Source organism: Dipteris shenzhenensis, chromosome 5 (assembly GCF_047967505.1).
Source record: "Dipteris shenzhenensis isolate YYH24624 ecotype China chromosome 5, Dip_SZ_1.0, whole genome shotgun sequence".
NCBI classification, from domain to species: Eukaryota; Viridiplantae; Streptophyta; class Polypodiopsida; order Gleicheniales; family Dipteridaceae; genus Dipteris; species Dipteris shenzhenensis.
Genome location: NC_141600.1, coordinates 23,602,795 through 23,622,574, shown reverse-complemented (window position 1 = coordinate 23,622,574; position 19,780 = coordinate 23,602,795).

Sequence of the window (19,780 nt, the reverse complement as noted above, 5' to 3'; positions counted from 1 at the left end):
TAAAAAAAAACAAAAGGAAAAAAAAGAAAGCACTTTCTTACCCAGAAGAGTCCCGCTCATGTTTTGTGGACTGGCCCTACAAAAGAGAGGAAACATACCATTTTTTAGATAACTAGCTAGAGAAAGGAGTTTAGAGAAGCAACTTCTTAAAGGGATTGGATTGAGGAGACAAGCATAAGCCTACAAACAAGGAGAAAGAGGAGGAAGAGAAATACCAAAAAGAGAAGAGGTGAGTCTTCTTTCTTTCACCAAATCTCGTTTTTTGTCCTTAACCTATGAAAATCAAGCATGAAAACTAGCACATAGCCTTAGCAATACAAGGAGAAACATGCTTCAACACTCACAAAACGAAATCTCACAAAAAATGAACCTACATTGCTTTAAGAGACTCACCTTCTTGAAAAACTTCCTCTCACACAAGCAGAGAGGGAGAAGGGTGGAGAGGGAGCACAAGGGGAGAGGGGCTGGGTAGGGGTGAGGAGTGGAGAATAGAGAGGAGGAAAGCGAGGTCGTCGAATATAAGATGGGAGGAGAGATTTTTGCTTTTCCCACAATAGAGATCAAAGCATCGCACGGGGTTTCGGGTTTAAGCCCCTAGCAACGCTGGTCAGTCGCTATATAGCGACGTTTATATCCAAAAAGTATCACTATAAAGCGATGAAACAGGGAAAGTGCTGCTATATAGTGACATAATAGGGCAAAGCGTCGCTATATAGTGATGGGGTTTAGGGCACTTATTGTTAGAAGAGAGAAAAGGAGCTCATGGGTGGCTATTTTTTGGATTTTAATAGATTTTCTTGCAACTCATGTTGTGATTTTGGAAGTGTGTAGATGGAAGGGATGAGTGGAAGCTCATCAGATGATGCGCCAATGCCCGAGAGCACAGAGTGGCTTATGGAGAGGTTGTATTATCATTGCACTCATTGCAAGCAAGAAGTACGCCATCAACATCGTATTCACAACAAGACAAAGCACCCATAGACCGCACACAGACGCGTTTACTGAACTTAAAAAAAACTTACGTGTGCATCTATTTGCATGTCTAGAGACCTGCATCTAATAGTGCATCTATATAGCAGTGAGACACGTGTATAGATGCACATCTAGACACCTAAATAGACGCTCTGCTAAAAAATTTTAAAAAGAGATAGATGCATCGTTAAACACATGTATAGACACATTTATAAATGGTCTTATAGATGCTTTTATAGACGCGCAAATAGATGCTCCTTGAACAGACAGATGCATATATAGACACATTTATAGATGCATTGATAGACGCGCTACATAATATATTTTTTTAAATTTACAGAATGTTGTGTATGTTGTGTATGCTATATAGTTATAGGAATCCCATTTCCACATTGTGTAATTCAATTCTTATAGCCAACTGCATTTTAATTACAATTCCAAATAACACATTATAACTCCAAAATGCAATAAAATTGAAATCTCAAAAAGTGCTTGTATGTACATATAGCACGAAGCTAAGCCACGTCATGTGGCTTCAAGTGCAAAAAATAAGAGGAGTGTATATACAAGAGGCACGAAGCCAAGCTAGTGGCTTTAAGTACAAAAAAGAGTAGCTAGCACTACTTCTATGACTAATCTATGTTCTCCACATCCTCGCTCCCTTCCATGCTCCCTTTTGCGCTCCCTTCTGTGCTCTCTTCTCCGCCTTCTTTCTCATCTTCTTATGCAGGGACCTGTAAACAAGGGACAACATATGTCAATGCATGAAAAATCAAATCCTTACTTATAATATTAACATTATTTAATTACTTTCAAATACCTCGGGGGCCACTCTAGTAGCCCAGATATACTACTCCTCAGTAATCAACCCATCATGATAGAAGTGCCTCCATGTATCTCCTCTACGATGGTGGCGATGGTAGGCTATCTCGACAGGAGTAGGGTATCTACCCACAATCTCAAGCTGCAAGACAACACAATTTGCGGAGGGGTTAGTACAAAGAAACAACCTCCTAATAAACTACATAAGCAATATAATGTGAGATGGATACTTACAAATTGGGCCTCCCATGATTCAACACCCCTTGCTCCAAAATGCATGCTTCCATATTGCTCCATCTGGATCCTTCGTGCCTCCATGTGCTGCAGACTGGGGTCCTCCCTCACTGACTTCATTGATTTGTTCCACTTATGGCGGTGTGGAGCGGGCCCCTTGATGATTGACCTCCCTCGAGCCTGGCAATCTCCGCTAGTGCCTGCCTGTTAAGTGAAGATCTTTTATTGCCAAGGATCGTAACAATCTTTGACTTGGCCCATTTATCTGTGAACTAATGATTGGGGGGGTTAGGATACCTAGAGCGAACAGTAGCGAGGGTCTCATCAGCCAACCTCCTTGGATGGTCTTTGTAGTGGATAAAGCAATCTTTGTAATTGTTAGCAATTAGAGAGTGCATGAAGGCCATGATGTCCTTCCCTCGTGCATCCATCAAGATGCCTCCTATCTGAGTGATGTCATAGAAGATCATACCATCACCCGGAGGTACGTTCAAATCATCTGAATCATCATAGTCCCCACCACCAACCCTCCCAAAGCACTATTCCATGCATCCCCCACCGCTCCCCCTGCTACTATGCCTGTTGCCGTGTCGTGTCGAGCTAGTACGTTGGCCACTCGTAGCTGGAGACTACACGAGACTACGTGGACCACTTGTAGCTAGAGAACCGAGTCTCAACTACACAGGAGTATGCCAACGGATTTGCGAGAAAGGACCTCCTGATGGCATGGGGGAAGGGGCATAAGACGACATGGGAAGGGGCATAAGACGGCATGGGGGAAGGAGCATAAGAAGGAATGGATACCGCTCCTAGAATAGTAGGGTAAACATTTGTACAAGTGGAGAATAGCAGTGGTGCCAATCTCTTATTAGGCCCTAAGAAATGGCATTGAGAAGCCTAAACTCACATGTGCATTCTTCTATGTAGTAATCACTGTCTCCACTGTGCAGAGATCATATGAAATTGTGTCAATCTTTGTGGAGAATGCCACCAATGGAGAATGGCAGTGGTGCCAATCTCATACCATGACCTAAAAACATGCACAAGGAATCCTAAACTCACATGTGCATTCTTCTATGGAGTGATGACTATCTCTGATGTGTAGAGATCATATGGAATTGTGTCAATCTCTGAGATCATCATCACTCACATGTGGAATGGAATAGGACACCACTCTCCTATGATCATTGAAATACCCCTCCTAGAATAGTAGGCTAAACATTTGTACAAGTGGAGAATGGAAGTGGTGCCAATCTCTTGTTAGGCCCTAAGAAATGGCATTGAGAAGCCTAAGCTCACATGTGCATTCTTCTATGTAGTGATCACTGTCTCCGCTGTGTAGAGATCATATGGAATTGTGTTAATATCTGTGGAGAATGCCACCAGTGGTGGTGGCAGTGGTGCTAATCTCATACCATGACCTGAAAACATGCACAAGGAATCCTATACTCACATGTGCATTCTTCTATGGAGTGATCACTGTCTCCACTGTGTAGAGATCATATGGAATTGTGTCAATCTCTGAGATCATGAAACTCACATGTGGATTGGAATCGGACACCAGTCTCCTATGATCACTGGGATACCCCTCCTAGAATAGTAGGGTAGACATTTGTACAAGTGGAGAATGGCAGTGGTGCCACTCTCTTATTAGCCCCTAATACATGGCATTGAGAAGACTAAACTCACATGCTCATTCTTCTATGTAGTGATCACTGTCTCCGCTGTGTAGAGATCATATGGATTTGTGTCAATCTCCTTGGAGAATGCCACCAAATGAGAATGGCAGTGGTGCTAATCTCATACCATGACTTCACAAGGAATCCTAAACTCACATGTGCATTGGCACTTTTGCCATTATCCTACTGCAGCACATAAAATTAGTGGAATGTCAATCTATAGGTTCAGTTTGTCTAGACTACTACTAGCAGAGAATGGTAGTGGTGCCAATCTCATGGTTGCAACTACATAATGACATTGAGATCATCAACTCACATGTGGAATGGAATAGGACACCACTCTCTTATGATCACTGGAATACCCCTCCTAGAATAGTAGGCTAAACATTTTTATAAGTGGAGAATGGTAGTGGTGACAATATCTTATTAGGCCCTAAGAAATGGCATTGAGAAGCCTAAACTCACATGTGCAGAGATCATATGGAATTGTGTCAATCTCTGTGGAGAATGCCACCAGTAGAGAATGGCAATGGTGCCAATCTCATACCATGACCTGAAAACATATAAAGGAATCCTAAACTCACATGTGCATTCTTCTATGTAGTGATCACTGTCTCCGCTGTGTAGAGATCATATGGAATTGTGTCAATCTCTGAGATCATCAGACTCACATGTGGAATGGAATAGGACACCACTCTCCTATTATCACTGGAATACCCCTCCTAGAATAGTAGGGTAAACATTTGTACAAGTGGAGAATGGTAGTGGTGCCAATCTCTTATTAGGCCCTAAGAAATGACATTGAGAAGCCTAAACTCACATGTGCATTATTCTATGTAGTGATCACTGTCTCCGCTGCACAGAGATCATATGGAATTGTGTCAATCTCTGTGGAGAATGCCACCAGTGGAGAATGGCAGTGGTGCCAATCTCATACCATGACCTGAAAACATGCACAAGGAATCCTAAACTCACATGTGCATTCTTCTATGGAGTGATGACTGTCTCCACTGTGTAGAGATCATATCGAATTGTGTCAATCTCTGAGATCATCATCACTCACATGTGGAATGGAATAGGACACCACTCTCCTATGATCACTGGAATACCCCTCCTAGAATAGTAGGGTAAACATTTGTACAAGTGGAGAAAGGCAGTGGTGCCAATCTCTTGTTAGGCCCTAAGAAATGGCATTCATAAGCCTAAACTCACATGTGCATTCTTCTATGTAGTGATCACTATCTCCGCTGTGTAGAGATCATATGAAATTGTGTCAATATCTGTGGAGAATGCCACCAGTGGTGGTGGTAGTGGTGCTAATCTCATACCATGACCTGAAAACATGCACAAGGAATCCTATACTCACATGTGCATTCTTCTATGGAGTGATCACTGTCTCCGCTATGTAGGGATCATATGGAATTGTGTTAATCTCTGAGATCATCAAACTCACATGTGGATTGGAATCGGACACCACTCTCCTATGATCACTGGAATACCCCTCCTAGAATAGTAGGGTAGACATTTGTACAAGTGGAGAATGGCAGTGGTGCCAATCTCTTATTAGGCCCTAATAAATGGCATTGAGAAGCCTAAACTCACATGCTCATTCTTCTATGTAGTGATCACTGTCTCCACTGTGTAGAGATCATATGGATTTGTGTCAATCTATTATTAGGCCTTGGAATGTCAATCTATAGGTTTAGTTTGTCTAGACAACCACTAGTGGAGAATGGCAGTGATGCCAAACTCATGGTGGCACCTACATAATGATACTGAGATCATCAGACTCACATGTGGATTGGAATTGGACACCACTCTCCTATGATCATTGGAATACCCCTCCTAGAATAGTAGGGTAAACATTTGTACAAGAGAATGGTAGTGGTGCCAATCTCTTATTAGGCCCTAAGAAATGGCATTGAGAAGCCTAAACTCACATGTGCATTCTTCTATGTAGTGGTCATTGTCTCCGCTGTGTAGAGATCATATGGAATTGTGTTAATTTCTGTGGAGAATGCCAACAGTGGAGAATGGTAGTGGTGCGAATCTCATAACATGACCTGAAAACATGCACAAGGAATCATAAACTCACATGTGGATTCTTTTATGTAGTGATCACTGTCTCGGCTGTGTAGAGATCATATGGAATTGTGTCAATCTTTGAGATCATCAAACTCACATGTGGATTGGAATCGGACACCACTCTCCTATGATCATTGGAATACCCCTCCTAGAATAGTAGGGTAAACATTTGTACAAATCTAAATTGTTGAAAGCTCCTAACTTATGCATAAGATTCTATATACTGACGTTTCTCATTCATCCCCTAGCATACTCCCATTCTTTCATTGTGATATGCATCGCCTCATCTCTCTCTGCACTCTCCATTTCATCAAGTAGCCAATCCACATGAATATCCTTTAGAAGTTCTCTAATTAGATGCTGAGGGTGTCAGATGGACAAACAAGCATTGGGGATAAACTGGAGGCTAAAGACAAAGAGACAACTTTAGGAGGAAAACAGGGAGGTATGGGAATAGTCACTGATGGAACTGGAAGTGGAGGTGATGCAATGGGGAGTGGTGAGACACATATAACAGGACATGGTGAGAAATCATCTGAAGCAACTATCATCCTGTATAAGAAAATCCAGCCAGATGTTGACTTTAAGGCACTACAAAAGAAATTGGAAAGGAAGGACACAAGTATGATAGGCTTGATGGAGTACGTAGAGTACTTCCCATTTGGTTTGGAGTTTGAGGTGTTGATCCCAGTGATGAATTGCTTTACAGCACCAAGCCAATATGTTTTTAGGACATTGACCCTCAGCTATGTCAGTGACTTGGTCAAGAGTTTTGCAATGAATGCACGACCTCCTGCAACATGTGCATATCTTATGCCTTACCACATAGGCACAAATACTCCGATGTGCAAGGAAGAGATAAAGGTGGAAAACTTAAAGGAGTATAATTATTGGATTCTCGCAGGGCAGCATTCGATTTATGCTGCCAGGATATTTATAACTAAAGCACATGGAGAAGCCTTCAATCAGCGAAAAGGTTTCTATACACAGAGGAAGGCGAGAATTGTTGTCAATGCACTAGTTGAAGCAAGTTGTAAGATATCATCAATGGCCAACATGGAGGCATAGACCGTTTTAAAAAATCAACCATATATCGATATCTTACAACACCTAAGGGCACAGTGGATTGCATTCAGATGACCAAAGAAACCAGCCCAAGGCCTTGTCAAAGGGCATAAAGATCGACAAAGTTGGGATGTGAGTAATAAACTTTTTTTTGTATGCATTTTTTATTTCAAGAATGTTTATGACTTTGTAAAAGAAATGATAGTAGTGTCAATTCCCTGATGTGAGAATGGCACTAGTGCCATTCTTCTAGTTACCAAGTCATGCTTTTGACATGGTAATGGGAGAATCGCACTAGTGTCATTATTATCTCTATTACATGATTTGGATTAGAAGAATGTCTAAGATGATTTTGATTTTTTTATATAGAATTTTGTAGGAGTTGCAAGCGTATCGATGGGCGCAAACTTTGCTACCAAGGACACACACATGGTCACATATGATGATGACATCTATGAACAATGGATTAGGATTTTGACATTGGTGAAGCAGGGTAATCTTGAGGGTCGAAATCCCACAATAACATATATGAGGTGTCTGCTAGGATTGGAAGACGAAGATGTACGTGCACTTCAAGCAGAGATTGAATCTAAAGAAATAGTCTTGGTCAAGTCAAGCAAAGACAATGACTCCATTGAAATGTCTCAACGGGCAATGGAGATTAAGCTTGAGCCCTGAAAGAAGCGCTCATCAAGGAGTTCAACTCACGTCACCCTTCGTCCCAACATCAAACATGGGATGCCTTGCAACTTACTTCAAAATTGATTCAATTGTTTATCAGAGCTTCAAGGGTTCATGTGAGTCATGGGTCAAAGAGAAGCTGCAAGTTGGCAAGTCCACACTGATTTCTTAAAAGCCGCGTCAATCTATGTTGATTGGGTGATTAGTTCAATAGAGGGTAACAAGTCTACATCGCAGTCTTGTTTTCCTTGGACAATTATTCAAGTGAACATGGAGATGGAGGGGGAGAGCTTTCTAACACATCACTCCAAGGGACAACTACCAATCAGCTTGTGTGTGCTTGACACCTCAGAGGGATCTACCAAAGGCATGTGTTGGGATAAGGATGCCTTCAAGAAATTGCTCTGTGGCTTGATGGAGACTGTTGCCACTCCGTCACAGTATGTATTGCTATCATTTATGACAATGATAGAGATGGTAAATCTCAAGGAAGCAATGATAGAGGCTCGATTTTGGCATAGAAGGTTTGTGGGTGTTATCCATGAATCGGATAGTGCACAAAAGGGTTTGTCTGAGACCTTCTGTTTTTTGTCATTTGTCAGCTCACGTGATGGGTTTGATGGATTTGAGCACATGTTAGAAATCACAAGGCCATACACAATAATTGAGGACAATATTCTTTATTCTGATGAGGGCGATGAGTATGAAAAAGAGGCGATTGTAAAGCATGGCATCATCAAGGAGTGCATCAGGTGCTATTGTAGTAGGGAACATGAAGTTGTTGTTGACGTCTTTACTAATGGATGTGTGGCATTACAAGCATTGTCAAGCAAAAGAAAAGTGATCTCACTGGTGAAGACATCCCAACAGGCGACAAAGGTCGAGGCTATGTGTGCAGCACATGCATCAAATAATCCCCATATTAAGATTTGGTCTAGCATTGAGAGGCCTCTTGAGACACATAGAGCTGATTCACCTATCGATGAAGGAATTAAAGAGGGTGAGCATCACATTGAAGACTTGCGACCTTTAACTGAAGCAGATCTTGAAGCTATCCCAAAGATTACGTTGGAAGATTTGGAGCAAGGTCTTTAGCTACTCATTTATGCCTTGTGTATTTAGTTTCAAAATAATATGACTTATGTATTTTCTCGATTGCACATACTCTCATTATATTAAAGATATTAAACATTAGGTATGATAAAATTGTGTGACATAATGACATGGGGAATGGTACTAGTGTCATTCTCCCTATGTCGGGTTATACGTAAGAGGTACTATTAACATTTTATGCGACCTCATATGGAGAATGGCACTAGTGCCATTCTCTCTTTGTGGTTATGTAGAAATGGTAATATTGTTATGTTCCTTTCTTGAATCTATGTTAGTTGAAAGCATTATAGAGATTAAAAATTGTATAGTATTAACTATGCTACCAAAGTTTTGATTTGGGTGCTTTCTACAAATCTATTGGACCAAAGTAATACAGTATCTATGCTTTCAGATCATGCATTGTACATTTCTTTTGGGACATGGGGGGAGGCACTAGTAGTATTCTCTCCTCCCAATGAGGGTATAGAGAAAGGCACTAGTGGCATTCTCCATAACCTTATATGTAAAATGGCACTAGCACCACCCCAGGAGAAGAATGGCACTATTGCCATTCTCTCTATGAGTTCAGAGAGAAAGGTTACACTATTTGCATTCTCAATTGACCTTTAGAGAGATTGGCACTTTTGCCATTCCCCAAAAATATAATGGAATCAGTGAATGACGATGGATAATGTTCATACTTTATTGTTATTTATTAGTTTCATATGCTTTTGTGCTTCGACATTGTTGAATACACTCTAAAGAATCAAAATATTTCTATATTCCTCAACTTCCACAGGGACCAATGATGCATGGAAGGATGTGGAGACATCAAATATAGAGGACAACATACCACCCAAAATGGGGACTATCAATTACGCGATGGATACAGGAGGTATAGAAGAAAACATAACCCCAAAAATGGAGAAAATTACAAGGAATATCATGAATCCTATACTTTTAGAAGAGAACATGGATGAACGTACTGTCTCAACATTGGGGACAAAACTAGATAATCTTATTGTTGTTGCAAACATGTATGAAATCATAGCACCTGACAATTTGGATGAGTCAGAAGCCAGCAACTTCAAGGAGAATTTGGATCTATATCCACATGCAATTTCTTTGGATATGCCACGATTAACAATCATATTAGACTTGAATGGCCTGTTATTAAGTTGCTACCTATTCAAGTCTCCAATACATCCGTCTATTATGCATGGCAAAAATAGTTATATGGTTGTTCGTCCTGGGTGCATAGAATTTCTTAAAATCTTGCTACAAAGATTTAATGTAGGTATCTGGTCAACTACAATGGAGCATAACGTACTTGATATGGTAGGAAAGTTGCAAAATTATGCAAATGAGAGCCTCCCTTTCTTTGTTATATGGTCTCAGCAAGGATGCTACACTTACAGTAAGATGAGGATAAATAGGCCTGACAAGGTTGGTGTTGAGGCAATGTTCAAACCCTTAGCAAAAATCTCAAAGGCATTTGGATGTGATGCTAGAAGGACGATCCTTGTTGATGACTCCCCATACAAGGCTTGCATTAGCCCTCCATCAAATTGCATATTTCCTTCAACGTTTGATGTACAAGACAAGGATGATAATATTCTACTGAGAGAGTTGATGCCGTACTTACTACAACTCGATGAGACTAAAGATGTGCGCAGCATGATTGAGACAAATCGGTATGGACAATTACATGTGATGGAGGGGCATAAGGATTTCAACCTTGTCCAGAAAGTAATTGATGAATGGAGGGAGGAAAATCATGCATGGTCAAGAATGGAATATAAAACAAGAAATCTTCCTCTTGCAGATCAACTAAGAGAGAGGGATATAGGTGGTAGGGCAACCCATGGTGGTGATGGCCAGGTGCCTAAACTCAATGCATCCCAAATAAGACTTTTAAGGAATGCTCCGCAACTCTCTAGCATGAATGCTATGCAAGTTTCTCAATTGGCTATAGACCTAGGGTACAAAGGTCGCTATATCAAGAAATACATTGCTAAGGGCTACATAAACCGACTATAGAATGCGTATTTTTCATGAAGGTACATATGTCAAAGTGTTCTTTGATTTTATCTCAATATATATAACTATTGTTGTAGCTAATTGAATTTGTCTTTTGTGATGTAGATAGATATACGTTCAAATCAAGCTTGAGTAGGTACATACCAGAACGAGATCCATTTGGACCACCAAAGTTACCTGTCCCTATCAACGAAGTGTTTAGGATAAAAAATGTGGCTTTCGAGGTGCATGAGTCAACCATTACAAGTGCTGGCTTGGGCTTGTTTGTGAATGGCTCCATCAAGAGAGGGACTACTATTCTCCATTATGGAGGTGACAAGTACTCCTACAGAGACTGGAAGGAATTATGTAGAGTTCATCCAAGGCTAAAGAAGTACTCTATCCAAGAGGACCCTATTGTCCCTATGAAGGATATGGTGCATATTTTGGTGATGTTCAATATGGCAATGTGGCAGGATTTATTAATAGCAATAGAAATACCAATGTAAAGCCAAATGTTTGTTATGTATTTTCCCCTGATGTTCCACCTTGGTATGACACCATGATGAACATAGATATTGCAGAATATGGTCACATTTGTATTGAATCCATAGATGATATACATGCAGGAGAGGAGCTATTTGCAGACTATGAGTTTTGAATAACAACATTGTATTTCTTTATACAATCATTACTTATGGGAATTACTACTTTCTTGCCAACTATGTAAATTGGTGCGTAACTGTTGTGTGTGAATAATATGCAAACATGTTCATAACTACATTCATAATGTATTTAGAAGGAGTGTCTCTCGTGCCATTCTTTCCGGTGCCATTCTCTTTGGGGCTAGAAATTGAGATTTTCTTTGGAATCATGATTTATTTCAGGGATTTCAATGGTGTATCAACAAGTTGTTATGTTTTCATCCTAAAGTGTACTTTTTTACTTTGCAATGAGTAATCAACATGACATGTAAAGTTATCGTTTTACAATAATGCTAGTCAGTCCAAACATTGAAAGTGCACAATAAATGATTGTCATTGCCACCTAAATTACATCAAATGCTTGTCATTGCCCATTGATTTTCCATCAACTACATATCTTGCATTCATTCTCCTCAACTACATATCTTGATTTTCCATCAACTACATATCTTACTAAGTTAAAGAGCCTGTGCATTTTCATTGCAATACTCATGGTTATTAATTACACTCTACATTTTTTAAATTGTATTTTGGAGATTTTCAAATGAGAATGCTCACAACAAAAGCGAGTCTCAATATCAATGGAAATTCCAGAGACTCGCTATTATGAAGGTGTTTTTGAACATCACTATGGCTCACGAGATGAATCTAACTCAAATGGGTTTCAAAGTTTATTATTTTTTTGATGATAACATAGTTTAGACACTGATATTCTATTTATTATTTGAGAACGTAGTTGATATTTCACACTTCATGAATGGCTATCTAGTCTATTTTCACATATTTCTCCTATTTTTTCATTGAGGGGAGCTACAATTTCTTCCAAAACTGCCATTCTGGGAATTGGGTTTTTCCCGAATTGGGAATTCGAAATGGCATTGAGAAGCCTAAACTCACATGCTCATTCTTCTATGTAGTGATCACTGTCTCCACTGTGTAGAGATCATATGGAATTGTGTCAATCTCTGTGGAGAATGCCACCAGTGGAGAATGGTAGTGGTGCCAGTCTCATAACATGACCTGCAAACATGCACAAGGAATCCTAAACTCACATGTGCATTCTTCTATGTAGAGATCACTGTCTCCGCTATGTAGAGATCATATGGAATTGTGTCAATCTCTGAGTTCATCAAACTCACATGTGGATTGGAATCGGACACCACTCTCCTATGATCATTGGAATACCCCTCCTAGAATAGAAGGGTGAGCATTTGTACATGTGGAGAATGGCAGTGGTGCCAATCTCTTATTAGGCCCTAAGAAATGGCATTGAGAAGCCTAAACTCACATGCTCATTCTTCTATGTAGTGATCACTGTCTCCGCTGTGTAGAGATCATATAAAATTGTGTCAATCTCTTATTAGGCCTTGGAATGTCAATCTATAGGTTTAGTTTGTCTAGACAACCACTAGTGGAGAATGGCAGTGATGCCAAACTCATGGTGGCACCTACATAATGATACTGAGATCATCAGACTCACATGTGGATTGGAATCGGACACCACTCTCCTATGATCATTGGAATACCCCTCCTAGAATAGTAGGGTAAACATTTGTATAAGAGAATGGTAGTGGTGCCAATCTCTTATTAGGCCCTAAGAAATGGCATTGAGAAGCCTAAACTCACATGTGCATTCTTTTATGTAGTGGTCACTGTCTCTACTATGTAGAGATCATATGGAATTGTGTTAATCTCTATGGAGAATGCCAACAGTGGAGAATGGTAGTGGTGCCAATCTCATACCATGACCTGAAAACATGCACAAGGAATCATAAACTCACATGTGGATTGGCAGTTTTGCCATTATAGAATGCCAACAGTGGAGAATGGCAGTGGTGCACAAGGAATCCTAAACTCACATGTGCATTATTTTATGTAGTGATCACTGTCTCCACTGTGTAGAGATCATCAAACTCACATGTGGATTGGAATCAGACACCACTCTCCTATGATCACTGGAATACCCCTCCTAGAATAGTAGGGTAAACATTTGTACAAGTGAAGAATGGCAGTGGTGCCAATCTCTTATTAGGCCCTAAGAAATGTCATTGAGAAGCCTAAACTCACATGTGCAAAGATCATATGGAATTGTGCCAATCTCTGTGGAGAATGCCACCAGTGGAGAATGGTAGTGGTGCAAATCTCATACCATGACCTGAAAACATGCACAAGGAATTCTAAACTCACATGTGCATTGGCACTTTTGCCATTATCCTACTGCCATTCTCCGCTAGTGGTTGAGAGTTTCTTTAGAATCATGATTTATTTCAGGGATTTCAATGGTGTATCAAGTTGTTGTGTTTTCATCCTAAAGTGTAATTTTTTACTTTGCAATGAGTAATCAACATGACATGTAAAGTTATCGTTTTACAATAATGCTAGTTAGTCCAAACATTGAAAGTGCACAATAAATGATTGTCATTGCCACCTAAATTACATCAAATGCTTGTCATTGCCCATTGATTTTCCATCAACTACATATCTTGCATTCATTCTCCTCAACTACATATCTTGATTTTCCATCAACTACATATCTTACTAAGTTAAAGAGCCTGTGCATTTTCATTGCAATACTCATGGTTATTAATTACACTCTACATTTTTTAAACGGTGTTTTGGAGATTTTCAAATGAGAATGCTCACAACAAAAGCGAGCCTCAATATCAATGGAAATTCCAGAGACTCGCTATTATGAAGGTGTTTTTGAACATCACTATGGCTCACGAGATGAATCTAACTCAAATGGGTTTCAAAGTTTATTATTTTTTTGATGATAACGTAGTTTAGACACTGATATTCTATTTATTATTTGAGAATGTAGTTGATATTTCACACTTCATGAATGGCTATCTAGTCTATTTTCACATATTTCTCCTGTTTTTTCATTGAGGGGAGCTACAATTTCTTCCAAAACTACCATTCTGGGAATTGGGTTTTTCCCGAATTGTCTAATACGGTCTTGATTGCATTTTAAGAAAGGGATTGCATGAATGATGGAAAGGGAAAGCATGATTGAAGAAAGGGACTGCATTCATGAGGAAATAAGGGATTCTCTTTTCCTCTCTTTTTCTCTATTTTCCTTTTTTTTCTCCCCTCTTTCCTTCTCTCTTTTTCTCTCTTTTATCCCCACTTTTTCTCCTTTTTCTCCTCTCTTTTCCTCCCCTTTCTCCTCTCTTTTTTTCACTTTTCTCCTCTCTTTTTCTCTCTTATCTCCTTTCTTTTTTCTCCTCTCTTTTCCTCTGTTTTCCTCTCTTTTCTTCTCTCTTTCCTTCTCTCTTTTTCTTTCTTTTAACACTTTTTCTCTCTTTTTCTCCTCTATTTTCCTCTCCTTTCTCCTCTCTTTCCTTCTCTTTTCTCCTCTCTTTTTCTTTCTTATCTCCTTTCTTTTTTCTCCTGTCTTTTCCTCTGTTTTCCTCTCTTTTCTCCTCTCTTTCCTTCTCTCTTTTTCTCTCTTTTATCCCCACTTTTTCTCTCTTTTTCTCCTCCCTTTTCCTCTACTTTCTCCTCTCTTTTAGGTTCTCTTTTCTCCTCTCTTTTTCGCTCTTATCTCCTTTCTAAGAATGCATGAGTTTTTAAATGCTTGCTCAATGTCAGGCTATCACTCTATTTTTTCTTTTGCATCTCTTGACAAGGGCATGCTCGATGGTAACACTGATGATAGTCACCACCACTGAGCAGTAATTCCCACAAAAGTAAATCATGAAGCCTAATCATCTCTAATCCCTCATTACCATGCACTCTAGTACTCTCCTGAGCATGCAAGCCTAGTGACTGGTAATTTACTACACTTGCAGTAATCATACATGCAAGCACGATGGTGGTAACTAGAAGCTGAGTAATTGCAGGCCACCGTAGGGGCTGGTAATGAACTACCAACTCAGTGGGTCTTAGCCGCCAGCATAGACGTGGTTGGGAATCTTAGATGTCACCACCTCTAATCACTCATTACCATCCAAGTAAGTACTGCCACCTTCAAAATTCGGGCCAATCACTATGGTGGATCTCACCTTGACAGTGTAGTTGGGCTATTCCCTTAACCATTTCATCTTTTATCCCTCTCGACTATTTTGTTCTTCCTTGCAATTAGGCTGCACACTCAATTCTCTAGTTGCATAGAATATGCCCACATACATGACGATCATCACAAAAAATTGGATGCAAAGTCATGCAAATGCATCATGGTTGGCTACAATGAACAAAGCAAAGCATACAAGCTGTTTGATCCCATCAACTGCAAGGCCATTATCTCCAAAGATTTAATCTTTGATGATGAATCATAATGGAAGAGATCAAATACATAGGATATGGACACACTAATAACTTAGTTGCCTATAAAAAAGATAGATGAAGAAGAGCAAGAATAGAGACCTGGCAAAGAGCAATGCCAACTTAAACGGTCTACTAGGGAAAGAAAACCACTAGCCAGATCGACATATGCTCAGAAAGGAAAAGAAATTTAGGTGAAAACCACCAATTATGCTCTTATGACAATAAGTGAAGCTATATGGCTTAGAAGACTATTGTCAGAAATAAATTACTTTGATGAATCAAAGCCAACAATTACATACTGTGATAATCAATCAGCTCAAGCATTGGCCAAGAATCTAGTATATCATTCCGAGTCCAAGCACATTGATGTTAGAGAGCACTTCGTCAGAGAATGAGTGTTACTTGTGGTAACATTACATTGCAGCATTGTGATAGCAAATAGAATATTGTTGCAGGCATATTTACTAAATCACTTGGAACTTGAGCTTTCAAGAAGCACTGACAAGCTCTTGGTTTGATGTAGAGAAAGGACATTCCCATTAAAGGGGTGTGATGGAATAAGGATGGAATGTCATGCTCCATCCTTCTTCATGATGTTGATCTTGAGGGAAGGTGTTGAGAAACCATCTCAACATAATGTGTTCAATATTGTGCATAGCACTAACACATAGAGTGCTATAAAGGAAAGGGTTAGGAACCCTAGCCCTAAACCTAAAGGGGTTTGTACACATTCTACATTTTCAACTAAATCTAGTGTATAGTTAGTCATTTGTGGTGTGTTGTCTAGCTATTCCCTCTCTCCTTATCTCCACTCTTCTCCTCTCTTATCGTCATCTCCTCCCTCACCTCACCGCCTCATATATTTTTCCCTTTGTACTCTTCCTCATGGTAGCCCCCTCTCACTCTCTGCCCCTTGTCTCTCTTCCTCTCTTTCTCACAACAACTGCCCATGCCTCCTTTCCCTCCCTCACCTTTCTTTCTCACAACAGCCCCCTCTCACCTCCCTTCCTCATCCCTTGTGCATTCATGGTCCGGATATGCTCTATAAGCATAATTTAGAGCTTTGAAGTTTTCTATGATATCACTTAATCCTTGTACCTTGAAATTAGCATTAACTTTAGCATAACTAATTACAAAAAATAAGGTTTGAATTTAATTCTTGCATCATATTAGGTCCTCTAAAAGCTCATGTGACTCTATAATGTCAGATTGAATATATTTACAAAGTATGGTTGAGATTGGAACTTGTTGTACATGTCAAATAATATGCAAAGGTTCAAAACTCTCAGCATTCACAAAATTTATTTTTGAGTCCACATAAATCATAGTAAATATGCTTATCTAACTCTAAAAGCAATCTAAAAATATGTGTTTTCACTATTAGACTATGGGACTTAAAAGTTATGAAAAAATGCATTCTGAAGTATGGACACTTTATATAAAATTTGAGAAAATAACTCGAAATTTTGATGGCAAATCAACCTTAAGACTTTAGGTAATACTCAAAATCATAGGCCTGGGAAGGAGATCCAATCCATAATAATTCCAAGTTTTTCTTCAGGACATACTATATTTGTTTCATCCTTATCAATGCCTTGGAATAATTTTAGGAAGTGGCTTAGTTAATAGGACATAAAAAAGTATCCTAGGAAGATGCATAATACACCTTTCTTTTTGGGATCATTGTTTGGACTTATGGATTGGAATTCTTGCAACCTAATCCATGGATGGAACATTAAGAATCCCCATTGATGGAAAGGCTTGGAGACACATAGTGGCCAAAGTTTGTCTCTAGAATTAGCTATGGATGGTGCTAATCCATCTAGGCATGAGTTCACATCATGGTCTACAAGGCTACTAGTGGTAGTCACAATCTACAATATTCCTTTGTGGTTGCCCATAAAGAACAAACATCTGATGTTGGCTCACATTAAGTGAGTTAAGCATAAGGTGAAGAACATGGATGTGTATTTAGCACCTTTCGTAAATGAGTTGCAAACAACAATTATAGAATGGCATGGAGTTTTATGGCATTTAAAGGCCTTTAGGCCAACATCATTTTCATGTTGAAGGAATTCAGATGTGAACAATGCATAATTCTCCTAACTTGCACAATTGATCTGATATAGAAATCCTCTTCCTCTCAATTTACCTTGTGATTGATTGTGTTCTTATTTCACCTATCAACACTATTTTCTTGTGTCTTATTATGAAGAGAGTGGGAGAGAAGGAAGGAGTCTCACTTGTAGCTTTCTCACATACACAATGGGGGAATATCCACAAAGGTGGAGGCTGAAAATAGTTTTCCTCTTCTTAGTTGTAAAAGCCAAAAGAACTCTAAGTACAAAAGAATAGGTGAACCCTATATGTGGTTCTCAAACCAAACTCAGCTAACTAAGGTGGCATACTAATTGAGCCACTAACTAAAGTACATAAAGATAGCTGTCATCCAGCTATTATTCCTAGACAATGTACCAACCGCATCTGCAGCTAACAAGTCGGTGAAATAAAGGCACAACGGTCACCTTGGCATATCACGAGTGGAGCTCAATATCTCAACACTCCCCCTCGAGCTCAATCCCAATTCCTACACACCAAGTAGGTCTCTAAACTTGTGTAGCTTCTCTGCACCCAATGCCTTCGTGAATATGTTAGCTACCTGATCCTCTATGCTAACATAAACTAGATCAATAAAGCCTACTAGAACCTTCTCCCGCATATAGTGATAATGCACCTCAATGTGCTTTGTTCTAGCATGATAGACTGGGTTATTTGCCAAGTGTATACTGCTTATGTTGTCACAATAAATGACAACTGGCCCTTGATGCATATCATAAAGTAAATTATGCAACCAAGCTACCTCACATGCAACAATTGCTGCACCCCTATACTCAACCTCTATGCTCAACAAGGCAACTATAGGTTGTTTCTTGTTGCTCCAAGTGATTTTAGCACTCCCAAAAGAGAACATATATCCACTTGTAGATCATCTATCAGAAATACTACTAGCCCAATCAACATCAGTGTATCCATGCAACTATATCTGAACCCCAGTCTCATAAAATAGTCCATACTCCAATGTGGACTCCACATACATTAGTATGCGCCTAGCCACATCCAAATGCAGTTTCCTTGGAGCTTGCATTTAAAAGTGACTTACCAAACCAATAGCATAGCTCAATTTTGGCCTGGTAATAGTCATATAAATCAAACTTCCTACTATGCGTCTGTACATAGTAGGGTCTTCCAGAAGCTCATTGCATCTGTGCTCAACTTCACATTCTACTCCAAAGGAATTGAAATAGGCTTACAGCCTATCATCCCATATTTGGACAACGTGTCCAATCCATACTGCCTCTGCAAGAGCCATATCCCACTTCTAGATCTAATCACCTCAATGCCCAAGAAGTAATGCAGCTCTCCCAAATCCTTCATCTCAAACTTCTACTTCAATAGCATTTTCACATGAAGGATATTTTCATCACTATCACCTGTAATGATCAAATCATCAACATAAATGACAAGCATCATAATGCCTTTCTCTATTTTTCTCATAAAGTGAGAAATCTACCTTAGAAATTTGAAAGCCAATACTAACAAGATACTGTCCTATCTTGTCAGACCATGCTCTGGATGCCTGCTTCAAGCTATACAAGGCTTTCTTTAACCTACAAACAAACTCAAGATGAATAGCATGAACATAACCTAGTGGCTACTCCATATAGACCTCTTCTTGAAAATCATCATGCAAGAAAGCATTCTTTACATCCATCTGATGTAAAGACCATCCCTTTGATGCAGCCATAGCAATGACTGTTTTGATGCCAAAAATTGATATTTTTAATTTGGCATTGGTATTGTTTTTCTCTATGTTTGATAAGACTTTGAGTATCAAGTGATAGCCTAGTGGCTCTCACTTATTTCTATTTTCTATGATATTGTATGGGATTGAGAGGACGAGTGGAATGGCTCATTGTAAATACCATAGGTATGAATTATAAATACCTTGGTATGGGGTGAGAGTTATTTGTGTATTGGATATTATGGAGTTTTTAGAAAATATGAAGAGTGAGTCATATAAAGAGGTGGCCTCATGTCCATGTGTTTCAATAATATAAGAGAGGCCACATGCCAAGCATGTGGTAGGCATGTGGAGGA